Source organism: Suncus etruscus, chromosome 12, assembly GCF_024139225.1.
Source record: "Suncus etruscus isolate mSunEtr1 chromosome 12, mSunEtr1.pri.cur, whole genome shotgun sequence".
Taxonomy (NCBI): Eukaryota; Metazoa; Chordata; class Mammalia; order Eulipotyphla; family Soricidae; genus Suncus; species Suncus etruscus.
In genome coordinates this window covers 51,644,574-51,669,486 of record NC_064859.1, presented here as the reverse complement: position 1 = coordinate 51,669,486, position 24,913 = coordinate 51,644,574, and the positions used below count along the sequence as shown (strand labels likewise).

At 43.1% G+C, this 24,913-nt stretch overlaps 1 protein-coding gene and 1 non-coding gene across 2 annotated transcripts in view; one reads left to right on the top strand and one right to left on the bottom strand.

Annotated features, from left to right (window-relative positions):
- The window catches only part of KCMF1 (potassium channel modulatory factor 1), an 88,885-nt gene that overhangs the window by 44,581 nt on the left and 19,391 nt on the right, over window positions 1–24,913 (bottom strand). The window lies entirely within an intron of this gene.
- On the top strand, window positions 21,747–21,853 carry LOC126025108 (U6 spliceosomal RNA). Its single transcript, XR_007501155.1, has one exon. It is a non-coding gene; the product is annotated as a U6 spliceosomal RNA (small nuclear RNA).

Below are 24,913 nucleotides of genomic sequence, written 5' to 3'. Positions count from 1 at the left end.
GAAGGCACAGGGGACCATATGGGACACCGGAATTCGAACCAACCACCTTTGGTCCGGGATCGGCTGCTTGCAAGGCAAAGGCCGCTGTGCTATCTCTCCGGCCCCCCCAATACTTTTTAACTGATGTCCTGCAGCTATTGTCGGGAAAGGGGAAAAAGCTAGAAAATTTTAATGTGGCACAAGATGAATGGAGGTGTGTGAAGAAAACATAGTGCTTTATTTAATGTACTTACGTAACAGTATTCTGAGCTGGAAATGTTTGTACATACATTTGTAATAAATTCCTACTTAAGGGGCCAGAAAGACAGCACAGAGGTAGGGTGTTTGCCTTGCAAGCAGCCAATCCAGTGGTTCGAATCCTGGCATCCCGTATGGTCCCCTGTGCCTGCCAGGAGCAATTTCTGAGCACAGAGCCAGAAGTAACCCCTGAGCGCTGCCGGGTATGACCCCAAAACAAAAACAAAATATTTTTTACTCAAGTAAGTCACACAATAATTCTTTCTTTCTTCTTCTTCTTCTTTTTTTTTTTTTTTTTTGGTTTTTGGGCCACACCCGGCTTTGCTCAGGGGTTACTCCTGGCTGTCTGCTCAGAAATAGCTCCTGGCAGGCACGGGGGACCATATGGGACACCGGGATTCGAACCAACCATCTTTGGTCCTGGATCGGCTGCTTGCAAGGCAAACACCGCTGTGCTATCTCTCTGGGCCCACAATAGTTCTTTCTATTGCACTGCAAAAATTTTATTCCTGATCAATATCAGGGGGAAAGTTTGCATTAAATTATGAACACTTTTTTGTTTTTGTTTTTGTTTTTTTTTTTTAGGCCACTCCTCTCAGTGCTCAGGGATCACTCCTGGCTTTGCACTTAGGGACCACATTGGCGCTGGGGATTGAACTCATGCCTATCTGCATACAAAGCAAAAGCCCCACCCACAGCACTATTGCCGTTTCTGACAAAATGTGAGCATCTATAATAACCACACAGTGTCTAGTTTAATAAGAAAATAAACATAAGTAAATAATTAAAATATAGCCTAGAGAATGGGGTACAGAAAACTATGGAAACATTCAACTCACACAACAATAAAAGACCGCTGTTTTGGCTGGGAGATACAATGGACAGACCCCCCCACCCCCCCCATGTCTGCCTCACCTTAACAAGTAATATGAAGCAGTAATCAGGAACCGTCTCTTCAAAATACATAATTTTATCTTCAGGACTCTTACTCCATGTTCCCTACTGCACATAAATGTTCTCAAAATTCTGCTATATAGCCTCAAAAGAGAATTTAATTAACTCCTGTTCTTTTATATGCCAACCAATTATTAGAAACTTAACAGGTTCTCAATAATCCTACCTTCAACTGTTACATCATTTTTCTTTAGTCTATTCCAGTTCTGTTACTGATTTTAATCTAATGCAACCCAGATGAGATATAGAAAGGAATAATTATGATCCCAGAGAATGCTCAAGCACCAGGAGAGAAGCGAGACTTATGATTGTATTTGAAAACATACTATCCTATGTCTGTCAGGATCTGAGGGGCCAGACATAATGCAGTTCAAAGGCTGTTCATTCCCAGGCTTTTCTTCGGGAGCTTTTCTCTGAGCGAGGGCATGTATCTAGCCTGAGAGTGACTGACAAGAACATAGTAAGAGAAAAAAGGAAGAAAAGGACTAAGCACAAAGACAAAATAGAAGAAACAGACAGTGCTGATATAGTTTGAAGTAAATCTCTAGGAAATCAATGTAATAAGTAGTCACAGATAAGTTGGCTTTGAGTTGGAGTGATAGCACAGTGGTAGGGCTTTGCCTTGCCCACTATCAACCTGGAATGGACCCGGGTTCGATCTCCAGCATCCGATATGTCCTCCGAGCCTGCTAGGAGCGATTTCTGAGCTTAGAGCTAGGAGTAACCCAAGTGCTGCTATGTGAGGCCCAAAAACAAACAAAAAAACATTCGCTTTAATATAAATATTACCCATGTCTTCTTCCCTCCATTTGTAAAGATTCTCAGACATGACTTTGAACATTATCTCTAGAAAGGAATCATCTAGAGATCACCATATCTTGTTTAACCATGTATCAATGACACGTTCAGAATGCGAAGTAATGGTTTCAGCCACTAGAAACAATACAGTAATAACCCCAACCCAGAAAAGTCAAGAGCAATTTAAACGGTAATTTTGTCAGCAAGAATTGTAACTATCAGAGTGCAAAGAAACTGCTTAAAAGGTTTCTACTTTACTTACAAATGAAGGATAGGACAAGAAGATAGTAACTTTTCTGTATTGCCAAAGACTATCACAGGCACAGAACACTGCTTTCTTTCTCCTTCCTTCATATTTCAAGGACAAGGGCTCTGGTCCTTAACTGGGGTGGGGAGAAGCTGCCCGGCTGGGTCATGGAGCTAGCTGTCGGATCAGGACGGTTTTATCTTTAAGGAAGCTCTGGCAACGTATGGAAACATTTGTTGGGTCTGAGTGGGGTGGAGAGAGGAGTATCACGTGGGCAGAGACACCGGGGTGCCACTAAACATCCCTCAACATAGACGGGCACCTGGCACAAAATGTCAATGGTAGGTCCTAAGCAAGGCTGGGGACATCTGGCGGTGGGCCCATGAAATCCTGTGCTATGGTCCTGCTCCATGAAGGGGCAGACTTGCTTCTCCTTAGCTGCTTGCTGCCTGCCTGTTTGTTCTGTATGGCACACAAGTATTATAAATACCTATATGGCCCTCCACAGAGAAGGGGCTCCCAGCCCTCTCCTGGGGGGTGTGTGTGAAGACAGCCCACCTCTGACAGAGGAACCCAGCACCATCTTCTGGCATTTTCATCACCAATCAGCTGCATTATATACAAAAAGTGTAGCAACTGTGCAGAAATGGACTGAGGTGCCAGTTCCTAAATCCAAAGACTTCCCAGACTCTCCCTTTCCCTTGTATAAGAACAAAAATGTTGAAGGGTTGAACGTAGTAGCCACTAGTACAACTAGTAAGTTTCTAGCCTTGCCTGTGGATTGTGCACAGTCAGGAATAAGCCCTGAGCACTGTCAGGTGTGGTCTAAAACCAAAAATATAAAAATATCATAAAAATAAATAAAGCAAACATAACTGGGAGGACCTGGAAGCAGTGACAATTCCTCAGCGAATACAAGAGAAACCTGTTTCTTGTTTCTGAACATCCTCCTCCATCGAGGAACCAAAGCTCATTGGAGAAATGTTCTGGGGTTGAAACAAAGCAAATGCTAGGAAGTCCCAGAATGAGCAATCCAAGGAGGAGGATAATCACATGTTGTAAATGACATGACCCTTGAAGGGTTTTCTACTGGCATGATTTGGGAAAATTTGTGTAGCAAAATAAATAATAGCAAATAATGGGTTCTTAAAATGTGACAAAGTGACAGTACAGCTCGCACTGTCAATCACACGCAAAGGCTGCTATACTATCCAGCCTTCAAATTAAAAAAGTTTTAATAATTACATTAAGCAGAGGGAAAATAGAAAATTAAGAGAAAAGAAGCATATGGAAAATAAAACAATTTTTAGAAGCTTGAAAGCAAATGCACTTTCAGCAGCAACTGACACTGGGAAAAGTGTAGCTCTCCAAGGGCCAAAGGGAGAAACACTTTACAACAGAGATTCAACTAAATTCCAGGGCTGGTAGCACCGGCCGTGGCACCTGAGTTAAGATAAAGAACTGTTCCAAGATGGAAAGTTTAGCCTCTAAGTTGTCTTTTTTTAAAAACAATAAAACAGAGGATTTTTATTTGTGTTGCAGGCGCCGTTGACAACAGAATAACATACATGCTTATGAGAAAACAAGGGTAGGGGTTACACGGAAAAACTATTTCTATAAGGATGACAGGGGTGTGTGGTGGAGGCATGCACGTGAAGTAATAACACAGAGGATTGGGCACTTGCCCTGTATAGGGTCAACCTGAGTTTGATCCCACACAAGCCTTATGTTGAACTAAGCTAGCCAGAAGTGATCCCTGAACTCAGAGCCAGGACTAAGTCCTGAGTACCGCTTGAGTGTGATCCAAAACACTTCCCCCATCCAAAGGATGACCTGGGAGTGGGAAAGAGTAGGGAGGAGGATGGGACAGAGGGATACAGGGAGAGAGAATACAGTAAAGATAATTGGAACACCTGTCTAGAAAGTTTCAGTAAAGTGCTAAGTGGAAGTAATCAATAGAATAATTAAAGAAAATATTCAGAAATGTGAATTGCCAGGGAATGGGTAGAAGGAACCTACCAATCACAGTGCAGAAGAACAACTATATAGGAAGTGGTTTCATTGGCTTCCAGACAAGTAGGGAAAGGGGAAGGGGAAGTCATGATGATATAAACAATGCCAAGAGCCTGAAAGCTCAAAGGCAGAAGTGAACTCTGAGGGGCCGTAGAGATAGCATGGAGTTAAGGCTTTTACCTTTCATGCAGAAGGTCATCGGTTCAAATCCCGGCATCCCATATGGTCCCCCGTGCCTGCCAGGAGTAACCCCTGAGCACTGCCGGTGTGACCCAAAAAACCACACACACACACACACACACACACACACACACACACACACACACACACACACACACGACGTGAACTCTGAAAAGTAACACATTACACCTCACCAAAGTGAAAGAAAGAACTTCCAAATTGATTCGAAACCTAGCTATGTCATCAATCAAGTCTGATGATAAGAAGTGAACTCTGAAAAGTAACACATTACCTCACCAAAGTGAAAGAAAAAACTTCCAAATTGATTCGATACCTAGCTATGTCATCAATCAAGTCTGATGATAGGACCACAGAGGCTGCTCGAGGGCCAGCATGTGTGCTTTCATGCAAGGCCAGTGTGGGACTGAGTATTGCCCAAAATCAAGACAAAAAGATGATAAGGACAGTGTCAGATTTTCAGATGTCTGTTCTTGTGGGGGCTACCTTACAACAGGTAAGGCCTTGCATGTGGCTGACGATGGCACAGATCTAGAAAGGATCATTGAGTGAAGGCATTGAGTGGAGCCCAGAACAGCTGGTGTGATCCTAAAACTAAAAACATTTTTTTCCTCACTTCCACTAGGCTGAGGATACAGCTCCATGGTAGAATATTTGCCTTACATGTGTGAATTCCTGGATTATATTCGCAATAAAACACAACACACACACACACACACACAACCACACATGCACGCACGCATGTCCCTGGGTATTCCCAGTATAACACACACTTAACACATAGTCCTTTCAAGAAAATATATGTGTAAATTACATAATAAAAAGATGGTGGGGCCAAGGTGGAGGAACAGAAGGCAGGGCACTTGCCTTGCGGGTGTCACACCTGAGTTCAATTTGTGGCATCGTATCTTGATCCCTCAAGACTGCCAGGAATTATCCCTGAGCAAATGAACCAGAAGTAACCCTGAGCACTGCTGTGTGTGGCCCCAAACAAAACAAAAAAGGATGGAATTTAGGAATCTCAAGGTCCAGTATGACAGTAAGCAATGAAAACCACTTGGAGAGATCAGAATGAAGGCGGGCAGTCGCCTGAGTTTGCACCGGTCTAGATACAATCAAGAGGCATCTATATTGTGTGATCATCACCTCAATTCTAAGGTTTTGTTACGCTGTTTAATAACATTTTCATTCAGAAAAGGCGAGAAATACATAACTTGTTCTTCTCGAACTATACACCTCCTGCTTAACCATCACAGATAAAGCAGAATTTTACCAGTCTTTCCTTAGTCCCCTTTAAGTAACATCAAACTGTCTTGACTTATAACATTCTAGACTAAATATTTTTAAGTATCAATATTGATGGTGCAATCACAATTCATGTACATTCCCCAGTGAGGGGTAAGAAGTCAATATTCTGTCTTCCTGTTTCAAATGCTCACACTATGTGAAGAAGTCCTTTCCAAGTCTATTTTGTGCTGAGACCATGTATACAGTGTGGCTGATCAACCGGCAGGAGACGGCTTAGCTGAGGGTAGGCCAGCCTTGGATACCACTGTTAGGCACACGCCCACCCCCACCATCATGGTCCTACTCACTGCCCCTACACTCAGTGCCTTCTTCCAAAGCAGGGAGAGTCTGAAAAACCAGGGAGAGGCTGAAGGTGGACCTTACTCTGCTTCTTCATTCCTAGGAGCTTTCATGCAAGAGCACAAACTGTCTTTCTGTCACACAGCGATGTCAGAGTTTGCCACTGCCATTTCTGTATCTAAATACCACATTGCATACGGTAGGAATACAGCCAGCCAGCCAGCCAGCCAGCCAGCCAGCCAGCCAGCCTGCCTCTCTCTCTCTCTCTCTCTCTCTCTCTCTCTCTCTCTCTTCTCTCCTCTCTCCTCTCTCTCTCTCTGTGTGTGTGTGTGTGGGCAAAGCTACAAAGAAAGGCATAAAGAGGATTATGAAAAAGGTACACACACACACACATAGTGGGCAGAGCTATAAAACACAGGGAATTATGAAAAAGACCCAGATAAGAATTATGCACAGGTGTGAGAGATGGTTTATTTCATAATACGGGTGGTAAGAAGATACATACATTTCACATTCTTATGAAGAGATAACATGCATTCCTTACATTCTTAAAAATTTCTTTCCTGGATCAGGGCTATATCACCAAGGGCTGAAGCACAAACTGCATGCTAGAACCCAGGTTGATCTGTCGTATTAGCACTGCTGGAGTGATCCCTAACCATGACTAAGTAAGTCCAAAAACCAAAGAAAAACTTCCCATCCATTTTTAAAGAAATGGCAGGTCTTTTAAATGTCAAATTTTGGGTGATGCCCTGAGTTGAATCCTGACTCCACAAAATAAACGTGATGTTGGGGCCTGAAAGATAGCACAGCGGTAGGGCGTTTACCTTGAATGCAGCCAATTCAGGACAGATTGTGGTTCAAATCCCGGGATCCCATATGGTCCCCATGCCTGCCAGGAGCAGAAAGATTTCTGAGCGGAGAGCCAGGTGTAACCCCTGAACCCCGCCAGATGTGACCCCCAAAAAACAAAATAAACTCGATGTCAACTTTTGAGCTGGGACGAAATCCTATTAGCAGCAATACTATAAAAAGCACAGTGCAGAGGCCGGAGAGATAGCATGGAAGCTGGGTGTTTGCCTTGCATGCAGAAGGACGGTGGTTCAAATCCCCAGCATCCCCATATGGGCCCCCATGCCTACCCGGAGCATTTCTGAGCTCTGTAGAGCCAGGGGTAATCCCCTGAGCACTGCCGGGTGTGACCCAAAAACCAAACCCAAACCCAAAAAAAAAAAAAAAAAAAAAAAGCATAGTGCAAAAACTTACCAAAAAGCAAAGGTGACTGGTAGATGAAAAGCATGGCCCTACTCCCATTTGATGGAGGGAATTGGATACTGGTAAAGAGACTGGTGCTGAAACTTTTTTTTTTGTTTTTTGTTTTTGGGGTCAAACCCTGGCAGCGCTTGGGTTACTCCTGGCTCTATGCTCAGAAATCGCTCCTGGCAGGCTCAGGGGACCATAAGAGATGCCAGGAGTCGAACCACCCATCCTTCTGCATGCAAGGGAAATGCCCTACCTCCATGCTATCCTCCTCTGGCCCCTGGTGATGAAACATTTCTATGAATAACTGTTAACTGCTCTGTGATTAAATAAAAATAAAAAGGAAAAAACTGTGCAGTAGATGGGAAGAAATATTGCAATAAATAAAACTAAAAGATTCACTAAAAAGACAGAAAATTTAGATATGACATACAGGTATATATTACTAAAGTATATCATTAAAAATGCCTTTGGAAGAAATATGTCTAAGTCCTCCTATATATCCAATAGCTCATTAAAAGACACAATAATCTTAAAGTAGAAAATTCAGGTATGCCTGACAAACTAAAAGGTAAAATAACAATCATATATCCAAAACTGGCTTCTCATAACTATTGCCTTCCACATACCAGACCTTTCTCTCCACAAATTTCTGCAGAGTTCTTACTTAGTCAGGTAGTCAGGTGCCCTAAAAATCAGCATGCAAGGATACAAGAAGAAATCAAGGCCTTCTCAAGCTAAGAACATTTCTGAGCTTCCTCACATAGTTACATACTTGCTACATCTTCACTTGCCTGCTTATATCATGGGAGGCCTCCTTCACAAGTTTCTACTGGTGACTTTAGAAAATGACCAGACACTATAAACTTGTGCATAAAGACACAGTTAAAATATTCCAACAGGGGCCGGGAAGGTGGCGCTAGAGCTAAGGTGTCTGCCTTACAAGCGCTAGCCAAGGAACGAACCGCGGTTCGACCCCCCAGCGTCCCATATGGTCCCCCCAAGCCAGGGGCGATTTCTGAGCACATAGCCAGGAGTAACCCCTGAGCGTCAAACAGGTGTGGCCCAAAACCAAAAAAAAAAAAAAAAAAAAAAAAATATTCCAACAGTAAAAATTTCAAAAAGAGAATGAGCCGCTAAAGTATATAAGATTAATTATAAAGGGATTCACCCAGTGTTGGGGGCTCTGAGCAGTTAGTACAGTGTGTAGGGTATTCTCCCTCTGTAAGAGGTCAACTTGGGCCCCCCCATAAGGTCCCCATATCTAACTAGGAGCGATTCTGTAACAGAGTCAAAAGTAAACTCTGAGTAGAGCAGGGTGTGGCCCCAAAACAGTAAGTAAAGTAAGAAGATTCATGCAGTCTTGTCTTTGAATTAAACAACATGTTAAAAAAAATTCTGGATAAAACAAACCAATACCAGTTATTTGACCAGGATAAAATGAAGTTAAAAAGATAAGTCAATAAGCAAACATTTTTAGGTTGCATTCAGAGATATGAGAAGGGGAGGTGGGCAAGGCTGAGTCGGCTGCAACCACCCGGGTCTCCCCTAGAAACCACAGTCCCATCAGAGGATCATCTGCAAGAAGATGGACCTGAACCCCACTGAACAACACCTTCACAGCAGGAGGCAAAAGGAGAGCTCCCAGAACCATCCCTGCCAGTAGGTACACAGCAGGACAAACTGGTAAAGAGAGCTCCACTCCCAGAACTCAGATCTGGAGTACTTCCTTACACCCAGGCAGGGACTCCCTAAGCATCACCCCCCCCACCCCCAGGATCCCTGTCACTGCCCCAAATTCCAGTCCTGGCACCATGTGCCATCCCCAGCACCACCGGGTGTAGTCTTGGGGGTGGCCTCTCAAGACTGGTGAGGCAACACCTAGCAGACAGACGGACCTGCCTCATTCCACACCCACCTGCTAGCATAAGAACCACATCTCTCCCCCACCCCCAGCATAATAAGCAGGAGGGCCCACAGTCTGGTAGCTTCCTCCCCTGCCATGGCCAACCAGAGGAACCCTGCCTGCGCTGTCTCTAGCCCTAGTTGGGTCTCCAGGCCATGTGCAGGCATACTTGATTACAAGATCACCAGTGTCCTTGTGCCCAGCTGCCGCCCAGGCCCACTGCACCTTGACTCTAAAACACGCTACTCCCAAACACTAGCAAGCTTAGACCCCTCTTACTCATCTTGGCCCCAACAAACTCAGTTCCATGGCAGAGGTAGGTACCCAAAACAGAATTCCCAAGGCATCCAGATATTCCCAGATATGCTTAAACTTGTTTTTAAGCCAGGGCAGGTAAGCGGTTCTTTCAGGGCCTGCGTCCCAGGTCATTTCACAGGAAATTATTTAATACTATTTTTATTTCTCTATCTCCATAATCTTTATCTCATCAAGGTTATTTCTATTATAATATCCTTTCCGCTTAGCACATTTTCAAAATATATTCCTTCTTTATTTTAGTGGAGTTTGCATACATTTGAACTCATTCATTTTCCTATACTCTTTATCCTCTAATCTTTCGTGTTTTTTGGGGGGGCAAACTCAGTGGAGTACCTGGCCTATTTTTAGTCGTGTGCTCAGAGGTCACTCTTGGAGTTAAGGAACCATCGCAGTTTGGGGACAGAAATGGAGTCAGCAGGATGCAGGTCAGGTCCCTTAACCCCTATATTGTATATCTTTAGCCCTATGGATTATTCTTTAAAATCCAAATATATCTACTCTGAAGTATAGGTACTCAACTATTTCACCTTAACATCTAAAATAACTGAAACTGTATTGATTTATTGTAAGATTATCAAAGAATATCAAACTTTTGTTATAAAAAGAGGCACTATATATCTCAAATAACTATGTTCTCCAGCACCACCTTAGGGGGGGGACCAGTAGTTGAGGCACCCAAACAACAAAGCCGGAGAGAATACTAGGGTTCAGGTATTTGCCTTGCATGAGACCTACATAGTGCTGGGGAACACAGCACTAAATTCTCAGAGCCCCAAGAGTGACCCTCTGAGCAGAGTCTAAAAACTGCTAGCTGTGGGTCATGCACACACATGGTCCCCCAATCATCTTCCAGAGCACTTATGCCAGTAGCAGTCCTTCTCAAGCACTGCTTCGTGGCCCCCAAATTAAAACAAACAAACCACATATTTCTTTTTTCTTATTTTGGTACTGGGGCCACACCCAGCGATGCTCAGGGGTAAGTTACTCCTGGCAGGCTCAGGGGACGATATGGAATGCCAGAGATAGAATCTGGGTTTGTCACTTGTGCAAGGCAAATGACCTACCCACTGTGCTATTGCTCTGGCCCCTATATCTTGATGTAAGTTAACTCAAACAAGCTTGCAGACCACTATTAAAGTGTCCCTCAGACACTAGATAGTCTTGCCCATCCACTCTTCACTTATCTGTCTATCCAGTCTATGATCTGCTTTCATTCCCCCATAAAGTATATGCCTTCATCTTTTCACTTCCTACATGAAAACCTTCAAATTACCCACTCAATTTTTTTATATCATTTGTCATAACAGAAAACAATCAAATATGAGGCAGGGCTAAAGGCCAAACAAACAAACAAACAAACAAAAAGGTCTTTTCAGGGATGATGAAAGCATATAAAGCATAGTGAGTGGGCAGGGCATGAAGCTCTGTGCTAAAAGACTCCTTTATCCTGCATATGTGAGGACCCCACCCTCCAATCAGTTCAATCCTCAGCACTGAATGAAACAGAACCACTACCACCCCCCAAAATCACCCTGACTAGTAATTTTTAAAAGGAAGAAAAAAGGGGGCATTGCACCATGGGTAAGATGCTTCCCTTGTATTAGGCCATCCTGGGTTAGATTTCCTTATAACCATGGTCCTCCAAGCCCACCAGGAGTGATTCCTGAGTGTAGAACCAGGAATAAACCCTAGGTGCTGTTGGGTGTGCCCTCCCACATACAACATCAAGTCAAACCAAACCAAACCACCAAACCCAAAAATAAATGAAAGAAAAGACATATTTACAATGAAGATAAAAATCTTGACCAGAGAAACAGAGAATACAGCAGGTAAAGCACTTGCTTTGCACTTGCCGGACTCAGGTTAAGTCTCTGGTCCCATATATGGTCCCCTGAGCCCCAACCCACCAAGAGTGATCCCTGATCACAAGTAGAAATATGTTATGCCCCCAACCCTAAACAAAACAAAACAAAAAAGAAAATAAATATTGGGGCCAAAGAGGTAACTCAAGGACTGAGCACATAAACTGCATGCAAGAAGCTGGTTTTGATTTACAGCACAGCTTGATCTGTCAGCACAGGGGGAGCCACCCACCCGCCCCAAATCAGAGCCAGTGTAGTCCCTGAGCACTGCAGGGTGCAGTCTGGAAAAGAAAAGAAAATCTTTGGGGGCAGGAGAGAGTCAAAGACACGCTACCATATAAGGCAAATGTGGCTGGGGGAAAAGTCTCATAAAAAAAAAAAAAGATAGAAAGCTTTTGTGGGCTGGAGGATAGTCCAGCCAGTCGGGCACATATCCTGCATGCAGCGGACCTGGGTGTAAACTGCAGCACCACATATAACCCCCTTAACCACTTCAGGAATGACCCCTCAGCACAGCCAGGTAAGGTCACCTCCAACGTCCCCCCCAAAGTTTAAGTCCTTAACCTGGTAGTAATCAGAAAGAAACCAGCAATTCTTTAGGATGTATGTATGGCGACAGAAGGCAATATTGTTAAATGGGACACACTAAGTTAAGTTGCACACACACCTTAAGGTTCAGCAGCATATAATCAACCACTCATGACAAATTATCTCATTATACTAATTTTTAAGAGACTCAGGCTTTTGAGGTCTAAGGTAATATTAACAAAAAGAGTGACACTAGGCCAGGACACAGCCTGATGAAGTACAAGTGTAGCATGTTCAGGGACCTCAGTTCCACCATCTGCATTGCACGGCTTCCCCTTGTCCCCATGAACCATGCAGCACTGCTGAGTGCTCCCTGTAAAATAAAAGATGTTTTTGTTCTCCAGCCTTCAAATGCTTGTAATGGTTATTTCATTTCTTGCCTTAAGTATTGATCTGACTGAAGAGCCTTAAAGAGGGTTATAATACTTCTAATAGGGAATTTTGAAATTTCAGTTATCACTTATAATTATCATCTTGGTATTTGGCTGGTTGATAAACAACTTGGATTCTAGAAGTCTGCAATGTAATGGCCAATATTATATAATGAAGGACTGTCCAACTTTTCACCACTTTCAAATGTGTCAATAGAAATAACCAGCTTGTAACTATATCTAAACTTAGAACTAACTCAGTTTTACAAACATCCATTCTTTTCAGGGCTTACTCTTGGCTCTGTAAGGATAACTCCCAGAAGTTGGGAGATCATATGTGGTGCTGGGGAATGAATCCAGGTTGGGTGTGTGCAAAGCATCTTACTCTCTGTAAAGTCACTCTGCCAACACAATTTTTTTTTTCATGATTTCAACACACATTGAAATCACCAGTATTACAACTGCTTGAGTAAACTGTGTAGAATTGGACACCATGAGTTTAAGTCAGAACAGTACAGCAGATAGGACACTTTTCTTGAATGCAGCTGCTTAGATCTGATACCATTTGGTTTCCTTGAGCACCGCCAGGAGTGATTCCTGAGTGTACAGCCAGGAATAAAGCCCTGTGCACTGCCTGATATGGCCCCAGAAAGGAAAAAAAAAAAAAAAAAAAAAAAAAAGAAAAAAAAAAAAAAAAAAAAAAAAAAAAAAAAAAGAAAAAAGGAAAGGAAACTGCAGTGATGAGGGAGAGTTCAACAGGTTGGAACCACATTTTACCTGAATTCAAAGCCCAGCACCTGGAACTCTCTACTCACAGGACTGCTAGAAGTGGCTTTTTTTTTTTTTTTTGGGGGGGGGGGCATACCCGGCTGTGCTCAGGGGTTACTGCTGGCTATCTGCTCAGAAATAGCTCCTGGCAGACCGGGGAACCATATGGGACGCCGGGATTCGAACCAATCACCTTAGGTCCTGGATCGGCTGCTTGCAAGGCAAACGCCGCTGTGCTATCTCTCCGGCCCCTAGAAGTGGCTCTTGAACAATGAGTTAGGAGTAGCCCCTAAGCATTGCTGAGTATCTCCAAAATCAAATTAAAAGAAATAGTAGGGGGCCAAAGCGACAATACAGCATGTAGAACAGGGGTCTCAAACTCAATTTACCTGAGGGCCGCAGGAGGCAAAGTAGGGGTGAGGCAGGGCCGCGTAAGGGATTTCACACACACAAAAAAAGTCCTCAAACGTCATTATTAACAGTTTTAATTATTTCTTCTGAACATGAATAGAACACTGAGTGAAGATCATGAACGGTTCTTCTGAACATGGCATCTTTTGCCTATTCCTTGCTGCCAGAGACTTGACAGCGCTTCTTCTCACAAATCTGAACCACTTTTGACTTTAGAGAAGAAGCAGTTGAGACCCTCAGTATGGCTTGAAGATGATCATCATTAAGTCTAGACCTGTACTTTGACTCATTGAAGTTCAACGTGGAGAATAACTTTTCACACAAATAAGTGCTCCCAAAAAGGCACATGGTGCACTTGAACATTCGGGAAAGCTCAGGGAAGCTGGGGGGCAATTCTCTCAAAAATAGCCCATGCATGTCTGCTTTTCCACTAATCTCCCTGAACTTGGCTTTGAGATCAGAGTTGCATTGCAGGTCCATGAGCTCCACTTGAAGCACAGGAGGGGCATCTTGCACATCAAAGGAAAAGGGGTCCACAAAAATTTGGAAAGTGGCTCTGTGCTTTTTGAAGTCTGCAAATCTGTAATTAAATTCCTTCCCTAGCTTAAAAATAGCATCAACATATTTCTCACCACTGAATGGTATGCCTGCATCCACAAGTTCCTTGCATGCTGGGAAATGGCAAAGGTTTGTCTGAGAGAGCTGGGATTTCCATAACACAAGTTTTGTGGAGAATGCTCTCATGTTGTCATAGGCAGCACTGATAAGCTGCCCCGGGCCTTGTAACATCTTGTTTAGTACATTCAGCTATGTGTGATGTCAACAAGAAAAGCTAAGTCCATGAGCCATTTGTGATCACTCAACTCAGAAACAGCATTCCCATCCTTCTCCATGAAGGCTTTCACTTCTCTCAACTCAAAAAATCTTTTCAGGACATTTCCCCTGCTGAGCCAACCTTGGTGAAATAGAGCACACCTCCATATTCTGACTCCATTTCCTCTAAAAAAGCACGGAACCTCCTGTGCTTTAAGCCCCTGGATCTGATTTGGTTGATGCATTTCACAACAACAGACATCACACTGTCACACAGCAGGCATTTTATTGCAAAGGGCCTGCTGATGGATAATGCAGTGAAGAGCAGTGGCCTTCTCTACACCCTCCTCTTCAAGTTTTTTTTTGAACAAGTGCCACCAGTCCATTTTTCCTCCCTGTCATCGATGGCACTCCATTGGTTATTATTCCAACAAACCTCTTCCATGGCAAACCTGCATTCTCAACGGCATCACACAGATGCCAAAATATCTCATTAGCGGTGGTCTGGCCATGCATTGGAATTATTGTGAGCAGCTCCTCTGTCAATTCAAAATTGCAATCAACACCATGGACATAAATTGTGAGCTGCGCAGTGTCTGTTATATCTGTGCCCTCGTCAAGAGCAACTGAGTATGCATCAAAACATTTGGCTTTCTCACACAGTTGATGATAAATGTCACTTGACATGTCAGAAATGCGTTCTGCCACAGTGTTGGCAGAAAGGCTGATTTTGCTAAACTGACCTTTCTTTTCCGGACAGGTAATACTTGCAGCCTGTAAACATGCATTTTTTAACAAACTCTCCTTCTGTGAATGGTTTCCCTGCCTTAGCAATCATCTCACTAACCATGTAACTAGCTTCGACTGATGCAACATTCTCTTTGGTTGCTTTCTTGAAGAAATCTTGTTGCCTCATTAGACATGCTTGAAGACTGGCAACCCGCTTGGCTCTCTCATTTCCTTGATATTTTGCACATTCCTCAGCATGTTTAGTTGAATAATGGCGTTTCAAGTTGTATTCCTTGTGCACTGCAACTTTCTCTGAGCAAATAAGACATGTGGGGATGCCCCTTTGCCCACTTTTCCTGAAATTGTCTGTGCTCGTCATCAATCTTTCTCTTCACTGCAGGCTTTGATGAAGTCATGATGAAGGTATGACAAAATCTAATTCTGTAATAAACTCTCCCTTCTCTCCCTTAGGCCTCCGATAATGCAAGGGACAGCGGGCAGGAGCAGCGGAAATGACGTCTGCGCTAGGCGCAAAGTATTCGCAATAAAAAATCGCATCAGTAAGAAAAAAAAATCGCAAAAAATCCCATTAAGCATTTGCATACCCCGAACGGAACTGCTCGGGTTATGCGAATGTTTAATGTGATTTTTTTCTTACTAATGCGATTTTTATTGCTATTATTCGGTAAGCAAATAATTGCAAATGCTGCGATATTTGAAGGCCGGCCGCAGGTCACAAAATGTTGTACAGAGGGCCGCAAACAGCCCACGGGCCACAAGTTTGAGACGCCTGATGTAGAACATTTGCCTTAAATGAGTTTGAGCTATGGTATTTCTTATGGTCCCTGGAGCTTGCCAAGAGTGATACTGGAATGCAGTGTCAAGGGTAAACCCTGAGTACTGCCAGGTGTGGGCCCCAAAACCAAAAAAAGAAAAGGAAGAAAAAGAAACAGTAGGGCTTGAAGAAGAGCACACTATGTATGATCGGGTACAAGTAAGCACCATAAAATAGGACGTGATCCCTGATGAGTCCCACAGCTAAAAGGTCTGCCAACATCATGGTTAGGAAACACAAGTTTGAGGCACTGCAGCAGGTGTGTTTGAGCCCAGTCAGCCTAACAGCCACAGCAACAATGGAGGAAAGAGGGGATATAAAGATAAAGCCTTAAAAAAGAGCGCTGATGGCAGAGCTGCTGAAGTTTCTTTCATCTTCCAGTTTTCGTGCAAACCTCATGTCTCTGACAGTACACATTTGCCTTAAATGACTCTAATGCCCTAAAGACAGTACAGCAAGAATCAAAGGGTGTGTTAAAATGAATTGATAAAAAATGCAAGCAGAGTGTGAGAACTATAGCAAAGAAACAATTGTTTCTTCAATAAATAGCACTTAAAAAGAAGGATGTTAGTATATTAAGAGATTTTAAAGGAAATATGAAATGTACTATCAGGCCTTATTTAGAGATAATTAAGAAGCCCCGGGCCCGGAGAGATAGCACAGCGGTGTTTGCCTTGCAAGCAGCCGATCCAGGACCAAAGGTGGTTGGTTCGAATCCTGGTGTCCCATATGGTCCCCCGTGCCTGCCAGGAGCTATTTCTGAGCTGACAGCCAGGAATAACCCCTGAGCACCGCCGGGTGTGGCCCAAAAACAAAAAACAAAAAAAAAAAGAAGCCCCTATTTTTTAGGGGGGGATTGAGGCCACACCTGTAGGTGCTCAGGGCTTACTTCTGGTGGGTTCGGGGGACCATATGGGATATTGGGGATCTAACTCGGGTAGGCTAAGTGCAGGCCAAGGCCAAGTACATCCCCTGACCCTGCTGTACTAGATCTCTGGCTCTGACCCCTCTCCTCAGGAGCCACTGATTGAGGCACCTCTGGCCTAAATAATTCAATACCAGAGCACAAGCAATGTGGTTCTGCTCTAACTCATCAATGCTGTGGGCCCCCAGGTTCTTGGTGGTCAAATGATTAAGAAACTACAGCTACATACGCAAGCACCAAAAGATATACATGATTCCCCCAGCAACATCAACAATGAAGGCAAAGAAGAAAGATAAAAATGTAAAAAGCTCTTCCAAAAGGTAAAGAATAGGAAACTGACACAAAAAGGCAAAAGGCTGATTTAATGTAACTACATAATAGAACAATGGAGTTTATTATTAACTATATGCTAATTTCAAAAAAAAAATCTTGGAACAAAAATAGAGGTAGAGAAATAATCCTATAACATGGGAGAGTGGTTTAGCTCTACATCTAAAGCACAGACTCAACAAAACTGAAAACATGAAGTGTAAGCTGCAACTTGGTTAAGTGCCTGCCAAGTGGGGAGTAGTAGATGGAGGGAAGAGGTAGTTAGTGATGAAGTTTGGGAGCACAGCACTGGTGATGGGAGTTGACACTGGGTGGGACAGGTGTTGAAATATTACATACCTAAAACTCAACCATCAGTAACTTTGTAAACCACTGTTCTTTAAAAATTTTTTGGGAAAAAAATAAATAGGCAAGAAATAGATTTTAATGCCAGTGAGAGAGCTCAAAGTGCTGGAGCAAATGCTTTGCATACAAAAGGTCAGGGCTCAATTCCACTGTGTCCCCTGAGCACTACTGGGAGCAGCACTGAAGCACCTGCATATAAGGAGCAGTTCTAGTATGACCCCAAACCAAAGACAGAATTACCTCCTTTGGTAATTTGGAGAAGATGGGAGCACCTAGACCTTCATACGATGCACACATCCTACCAGCGAGCTACATTCTAGTCCCTGTCCTCTCTAGCTTTACACTAAACTATGGACCAACATGGCAAGGTCCTCAGGCCAATCCATCTATTCCAATGACAGAATTGTCTGAAACTTAATGAAGGAAAGATACTGTCTATATTGGTGATTCATGTGTGGTCCAGTATATCTTCAACAATCATTTATCATGATTTTCCTATGCCTTAATCTGAGCAAAAAAAAACCCCACAAACTTTTCACTGTTAAGTTTCCATTGTGTGGGGCCGGAGAGATAGCATGGAGGTAAAGTGTTTGCCTTTCATGCAGAAGGTCATTGGTTCGAATCCCGGCATCCCATACGGTCCCCTAAGCCTGCCAGGAGCGATTTCTGAGTGTGGAGCCAGGACTAACCACTGAGTGCTGCCGGGTGTGATCCAAAAACCAAAAACCAACCAACCAACCAACCAAACAACAAACAAACAAAAAAAAGAAGTTTCCATTGTGTGGTCCTACCTTAACCACCCTTATTCCACATTCCTCTCTAAATGCTCTAGCACTGTAGAGTACCTATCTTCTTCTAATCTATCCAGAGATGCTCCTTCTTCCTTCCCAAAGTTTGCTTGAATCCCTTTTTCACATTTCCCTTGCCTTTATGTGAAAAGCTAGATTCACAAAGTCAGAAAACATTATTCTATAAGGAAATGTAACATATTTTGTTACTACTCATATGCAAAGAGTTAAGAGTACAAAAGACTATCCTCTAGTGCTTACATCTGCCAGGTACTCATTTTCTATATAATAACCATGATATCCAACTGCTCTGCATTTTGACCTCTTAGGCAATGATTGCATCAGGTGACCAAAGCTTGGGTGTGAACCCAAATGGTCTGACTCAAGTCCCATTCCTATATTTACTCACTCAACACCAAAGGAAAAACTTTTTCTTTCCCAGGGGACCACGAGGTGCTCCTCTATGCAGAACACCCGCTTCAGTCCTTGGAACTATCAAAAGGGAAAAGTCTGGCCTCAGAATATCTCACAGTTATTAAACCCTCTCTGAGGCTGTTAATTTTCAGTCACTTCATATATTTGGTATGGATAGAAGAAAATGGCTGCAATGAGTAATGGGACCTGAATTCTAGTGCTGCCTGGAATTGAAGTAGTATGACATAGCTTCTGAACCTCAATTGTGGGTGTGGAGGTGGGGAGAAGATGGGTGATTTCCTTTTAGACTAAAAGGCCTATTATTCTATCTTCCTCTTGATTTTATTGGAGGAAAAAGAACTAAAATAAACTAAGTCATTATGCAGCTGCCAACTGGCCTAATTCCCATCCTAAATTCTCCTGGCTGCGTGGGCATCACTGCAGCACTGCACAGGACACAGTGAGCATTTACCTCCATGCCCCCTCTTCTCTGCTACTTTGGTGGTAAAAAAGGCTCACTGACCCACAAAAGATATTTGTCTAACAAAAGGTTTGAAGAATTCAAGCCACAATAAAATGATTACAACATGTCTTTGAGGTCCCCAAATATCCAAGTATTTATACTGAACAAGTATTTATTCATGTTCATTGAACCGAAAGAATTTCACATTCAATTATCCAAATGGCCTCTTCTTAAAACTTCTCCACCCAAATATCTAATAGTTTGAACAAACCCCACTCCTCAACAGTGCTACTCTCTGGTCTGGGCATGTGGCTCAAAGGTAAAGAAGACCCATGCCTGAGACCAGGGGTCTAAACTGCTACCGGGTGGTAAAAGTGACTTGTTTTCCCAACACATCAGGAAGTTCTGAAACTCTTTAGTTCAAGTCAAATGCCTTACCATGACTGGTATACTGGCTCTGGTCTACCCCTACCTCAACTTTCATATTTCTTCTCACCTTGTTGACGAATCATCCTAGAATCCCTCAATCAAACTCCTTTATTCTAATCGCACTTTTTTTTTTTGTTTTCATTTTTTTCTTTTGGTCATACATGGCAGTGCTCAGGGATCAGTGCTGGCTCTGCCACTCAAGGATCATTCTTAGTGGTGCTTGGAGACCAAATGGCACATCACTTTATTGATAACTCCAGCCCAATTCTACAGCTTCTTATATTGGGTAAATTCTCTGCTTGAAAAGAGTCATCTTCTCTGAAAGGCATTTCATTTCTGACAGCTTTTTTTTTTTTTTTTTTTTTTTAAATAGTCACCCAGGGGGCCAGAGAGATAGCACAACAGTAGGGTATTTGACTTACAAGTGGCTGACCCAAGACCAATGGTGGTTCAAATCCCAGCATCCCATATGGTCCCCTGAGTCTGCCAGGAGTGGTTTCTGAGCGCAGAGCCAGTGGTAAGCCCTAAGCGTTGTGGTCCCCCCCCCCCCAAGTCACAAAGACCATTTACTTTCCTTCTATGATATTGATACTATTCCCTCTGTCTGTTTTATTCACAAAATTTACCACTGAATCATAAAAGACAACTCAAAGGACTGGACTATGTGCTTGCATCCTGAATCACCAGGCTTAAGTCTCAGCACCACATAGTCCAAGCACCACTGGGAGAAAGCCTTGAGCGGACCTAAGAGTAGTTCCTGAGCACCAGCAGGGGTGGCCCCAACACTCCCCCCACTAAAAAATATGTTTAGCATATTACAAAGAGCCTTTTAATTCCAAAACACCACCAGATGTGGTCCTAGACAAATAATAAAAAACAAGCCCAGGGGCCGGGCGGTGGCGCTAAAGGTAAGGTGCCTGCCTTGCCAGCACTAGCCTAGGATGGACCGCGGTTCGATCCCCCGGTGTCCCATATGGTCCCCCAAGCCAGGAGCGACTTCTGAGCGCATAGCCAGGAGTAACCCCTGAGCTTACGGGTGTGGCCCAAAAACAAAAACAAAAAACAAGCCCAGAATACTTATCTTTTAAGCAAAATTATATTGTTTCTTTTCTCATAACTAGTTCAATTTGAATAACTGCATTTTATATCTATAGATAATCAGTATCTATACTATATTCAACATCTAGTCAATATCTCAGACTTAAAAGAAAAAGTATTCCCAATGTAGTATCTGTCAAACCTTGCAAGTTGCTAGATACCATTAGCTGTCTGTCATCTCTTTTTCAGATCTAAATCTTCAGGCAATGTCTCTAATTTCTTGAGTTCCTACAGAATTTCACTACACTATGATCTGGACTCTAAAAATCCACTCCTTTAAACTGTGCATTAAATTCCACAACCCTCCTAACTCTAATAGTCTAAGTCCAGAAACATTCTTTTTTTTTTTTTTAAGAGTTAGGTAGGAAAATGGACCATAGCCTCCTTTCTAATTTCATTTTTTTTTCTTTTCTTTTCTTTTCTTTTTTCTTTGTTTTTGTTTTTGGGTCACACCCAGCAGTGCTCAGGGTTACTCCTGGCAGGCACAGTGGACCATATGGAATGCTGGGATTCAAACCAGCATGCAAGGCAAACACCTTACTTCCATGCTATCTCTCCGGCTCCTCCTTTCTAAATTTTGATGTGCTCTCCCATTTCTCTTCATTCTCTTAACCACTGGCCATATCCAGTTGATCTGCAGCTTTTTAAATGTGTGTTCCCAAGTGTTTACTGGGCAGTCTCCTTCATTTTCTCAACCTAGGTTTCTCACCATCACTGAGCAATGAATAAACTTTACAACTGTAGATTTCATTTCATTCTGATGCATTCTCCTGAAATCGAAACCCACAGTTTAGTTGCCCCTGGACAACACTCTTTTTGTTTTGTTTTGTTTTGTTTTTTTTTTTTTTGTGTCACACCTGGAGGTGCTCAGGTTACTCCTGGTTCTGTGCTCAGAAGTCGCTCCATGCAAGCTCGGGGGACCACATGGGATGACGGGAGGGGTGTGTCCTGTGTTGGCTACATGCCAGGCAAAGGCCTTAACTGCTGTGCTATCTCTCCGGCCCCCTTGGATGTTAGGCCCCTTGGCCTCTTAGATGTTCTATTAGAACTCAAAATGCTGTGCTCGCTTTGGCAGCACATATACTAAAATTGGAACGATACAGAGAAGATTAGCAAGGCCCCTGTGCAAGGATGACATGCAAATTCGTGAGGCTTTCCATATTAAAAAAAATGCTAACCACACTTTATTTCCCATCCAAGCTTTTCTGTCCCACATGCACATAACTGAAAGGTATGACCCAACGAAATCAAATGAAAAACCTTTCTAAAATTTTTTTCTAGGGGCCAGAGCGATAGCATAGCAGTAAGGCGTTTGCTCTGCACATGGCCAACACAGGACAGACCCCGGTTCAAATCCCGGCATCCCACATGGTCCCCCTAGCCTGCCAGGAGCAATTTCTGATTACAGAGCCAGGAGTAACCCGAGCGCTACTGGGTGTGACTCCCCCTCAAAAAATTTTGTTCTTTCACTATTTTTATGTCTAATAAAAGAGCAAATAAGTCTCTTATTTGACCCTAGTAATCTATACATGATAATTAACTTAACACATGATAATACCTTAATTTCTTTCCTCCAAATCCACTCTTCAGAGCACTTATTTCTGGGATACAAAATATGGGCCTTACATGGATAGGGTACTTGCCTAGCATGTAGCCGACTCAGGCTTGATATGGTCCCCTGACCACCATCCATCCAGGAGTGATCCCTGAGCCCTTTGTGTGGCATCAATACAAAAGAAAAAAATAAAAGGATATTCTTTGACTTTAAGTTGTAATCTTAAACAATTCCTCAGAGATCCAAAGATAAGAGAATAGCGGCAGAACATGTCTTGCAAGCCTAATGCCACAAGTTCCATCTCTAGTACTATGTCACATGTGCCTAGCACGATTCTGACCGTACTGTCATTTAGAACCCCAAGGTTTAATCCCAGCACCCATATGGATCTCAAGCCCCACAGAAGTGATCCATGAGCATCAGTGAGTGTGGCCAAAATCTGAAAGGACTGGGGTGGGGCCGAAGCAAGAGTATATTGGGGAGGACATTTGACTTGCATGTGGCTGACCTGGGTTTGATCGCCAGCATTTCATATGGTCCCCTGAACCTCCCAAAAGTGATTTCTGAGCACAAGCCAGGAGTAACCTGAGTGCCACCAGCTAGACCCAAAACCCAAAAACCAAACCCAAGGAAAAAAAAACAAAAGGCTGGGAAGAGGAACACGTGCTTCATATAAATCTTGGTACCACATGGCTCTTCAGGCACATCACTAGGGGCAAGCTGAAGGAAAAAAAACTTTTTTGGGGGGGTGTTTTGGGCCACACCTGGTGACGCTCGGGTATTACTCCCGGCAATGCACTCAGAAATCACTCCTGGCTTGGGGGACTATATGGGAAACCAGGGGATCGAACTGCAGTTTGGAGTAGTATTTAAAGCAGTATAACCACTCTACTATCTCTCTTTTCCCAAAGCAGTAAATAGCTTAACGCTATCTGTCCTGCATACAGCTGATTCTGATTCAAATACCCAACATTGCCAGCTTACTCATGAGCACAGAGCCAGGAGTTGCCCCAGTGCACGCCTGATATGGCCCAAATGCCCTTTACCCCCAAAGAATATTTGGAGATGACTGATAACTATTTGAATTCTCATGTCAGTGCCTTTGCTAAAGATGTACTGGCTCACAGCCATGCATATCTGTTTATATTTGTAGTTTTAGAGCTAATTTCATACTATAGCAGTTGGAAAATAAGTTTCACTAAGAGATCAAATGGGGTTCAAAGAGACAGTACAGTGCTTAAGGCATCTATTTACCTTGCACATGTCTGACCCCCAGTTTGATCCCTGGTAGCATATGATTCTCTTGAACATGACACGAGTCAGGAGTAATCCTAAGCAGAGAGCTTGTGTGACCCCCCTCCCCCAATACAAAAAGAAACAAAAACAACAACAACAAAACCAAAGAACTCATATGGGGCCACAAAATCATATTGAAACTTAACTCTAGAAAAATGTATACTAGCTTCTGAGTGAACTGTAAGTCAACATAGGCTTGGATTTCTGGCAACTGGATTCAAACCCTGCATTACAACTTATTCCCCATGTGATCTCAGACAAACAACCCAGTCTCCCTGAAGCCCTGTATCTTCATTTGTCAGATACATCCTGCTGGGTCATTCTGAAAGCAGCACTTCTTTGAGCTGCTGTTCCTGCTAAGGAAACCAATGTAGAAAAGTGTCTGGTAAAAAACATTCTGAATCTAGGTCTGGATTTCATTCCAACTCTATCAGAAAATGCATGACTTTGGACAAAGTATTTAACTTCTATGTTCCTCAAGTTCACCTATAAAACTAGGCCAAACATTATCTCATAGGTCTGTTGTGAGATAAAAAAGCCTTGGAACGTGTGACCTGGAGACTGTTCCCACAGATTTGTCTCTGACAGTAGCTAGCAAGCAGCAAGCACTCAAGAATTACTATTAATATAGCTGATGCTTGATTAATACTAGTTTTTGCCCATCCCACTGATTCATCTACCTTTCCTCTCATCCCTACATGTAAAGAAGTCCACATCTAAGAGTCTTGTGACTTTCAAGTAACATCCCAATCAGGGTTCTCCCCTCATGGCTATCCTATCCTGTCATCTGTCTCTTCTAAAATATGAACAAAGCTCTCCTTTCTCTAGACGCTTTCTTCCTCAGAAAACTGGCTAATCCCCAAGTCTTACTATAGGGGCTACAAAATGCTTGTTTCCTGATCTAGGGAGACAGCTCAAAGGCTGGAGAATAACCCCCAAGCATGAACAGGAATGGCCCCCCAACTTACACATTCATTCATTCTCATTCATATTCTCTTTCTCTCACCCTCCCACCAACTCCCAATTTCTACTTAGTGACCTACTCAACTTAAATTCAAAATGTCAAAAACTAAAAATTACTTTTATTCCCATCTTTCCATGCACCTTCCTTTCATTCTTTCTTATTTACAGAATAGTCTATATTTCAGAACCCTAGCTGATTTGTTCTGAAATTATACTTATTCTTCTTTCCTGTCTCACAATGAAATTTTGCTTCAAGTCACCCCCCCACCCCTTTCTGGTTTTTGGGTCACACCCAGCGGTGCTCAGGGGTTACTCCTGGCTCTGCACTCAAGACATCACTCCTGGCAGGCATGAGGGACCATATGAGATGCCGGATTCAAACTGGGGTCCATCCTGTGTAGGCCCCATGCAA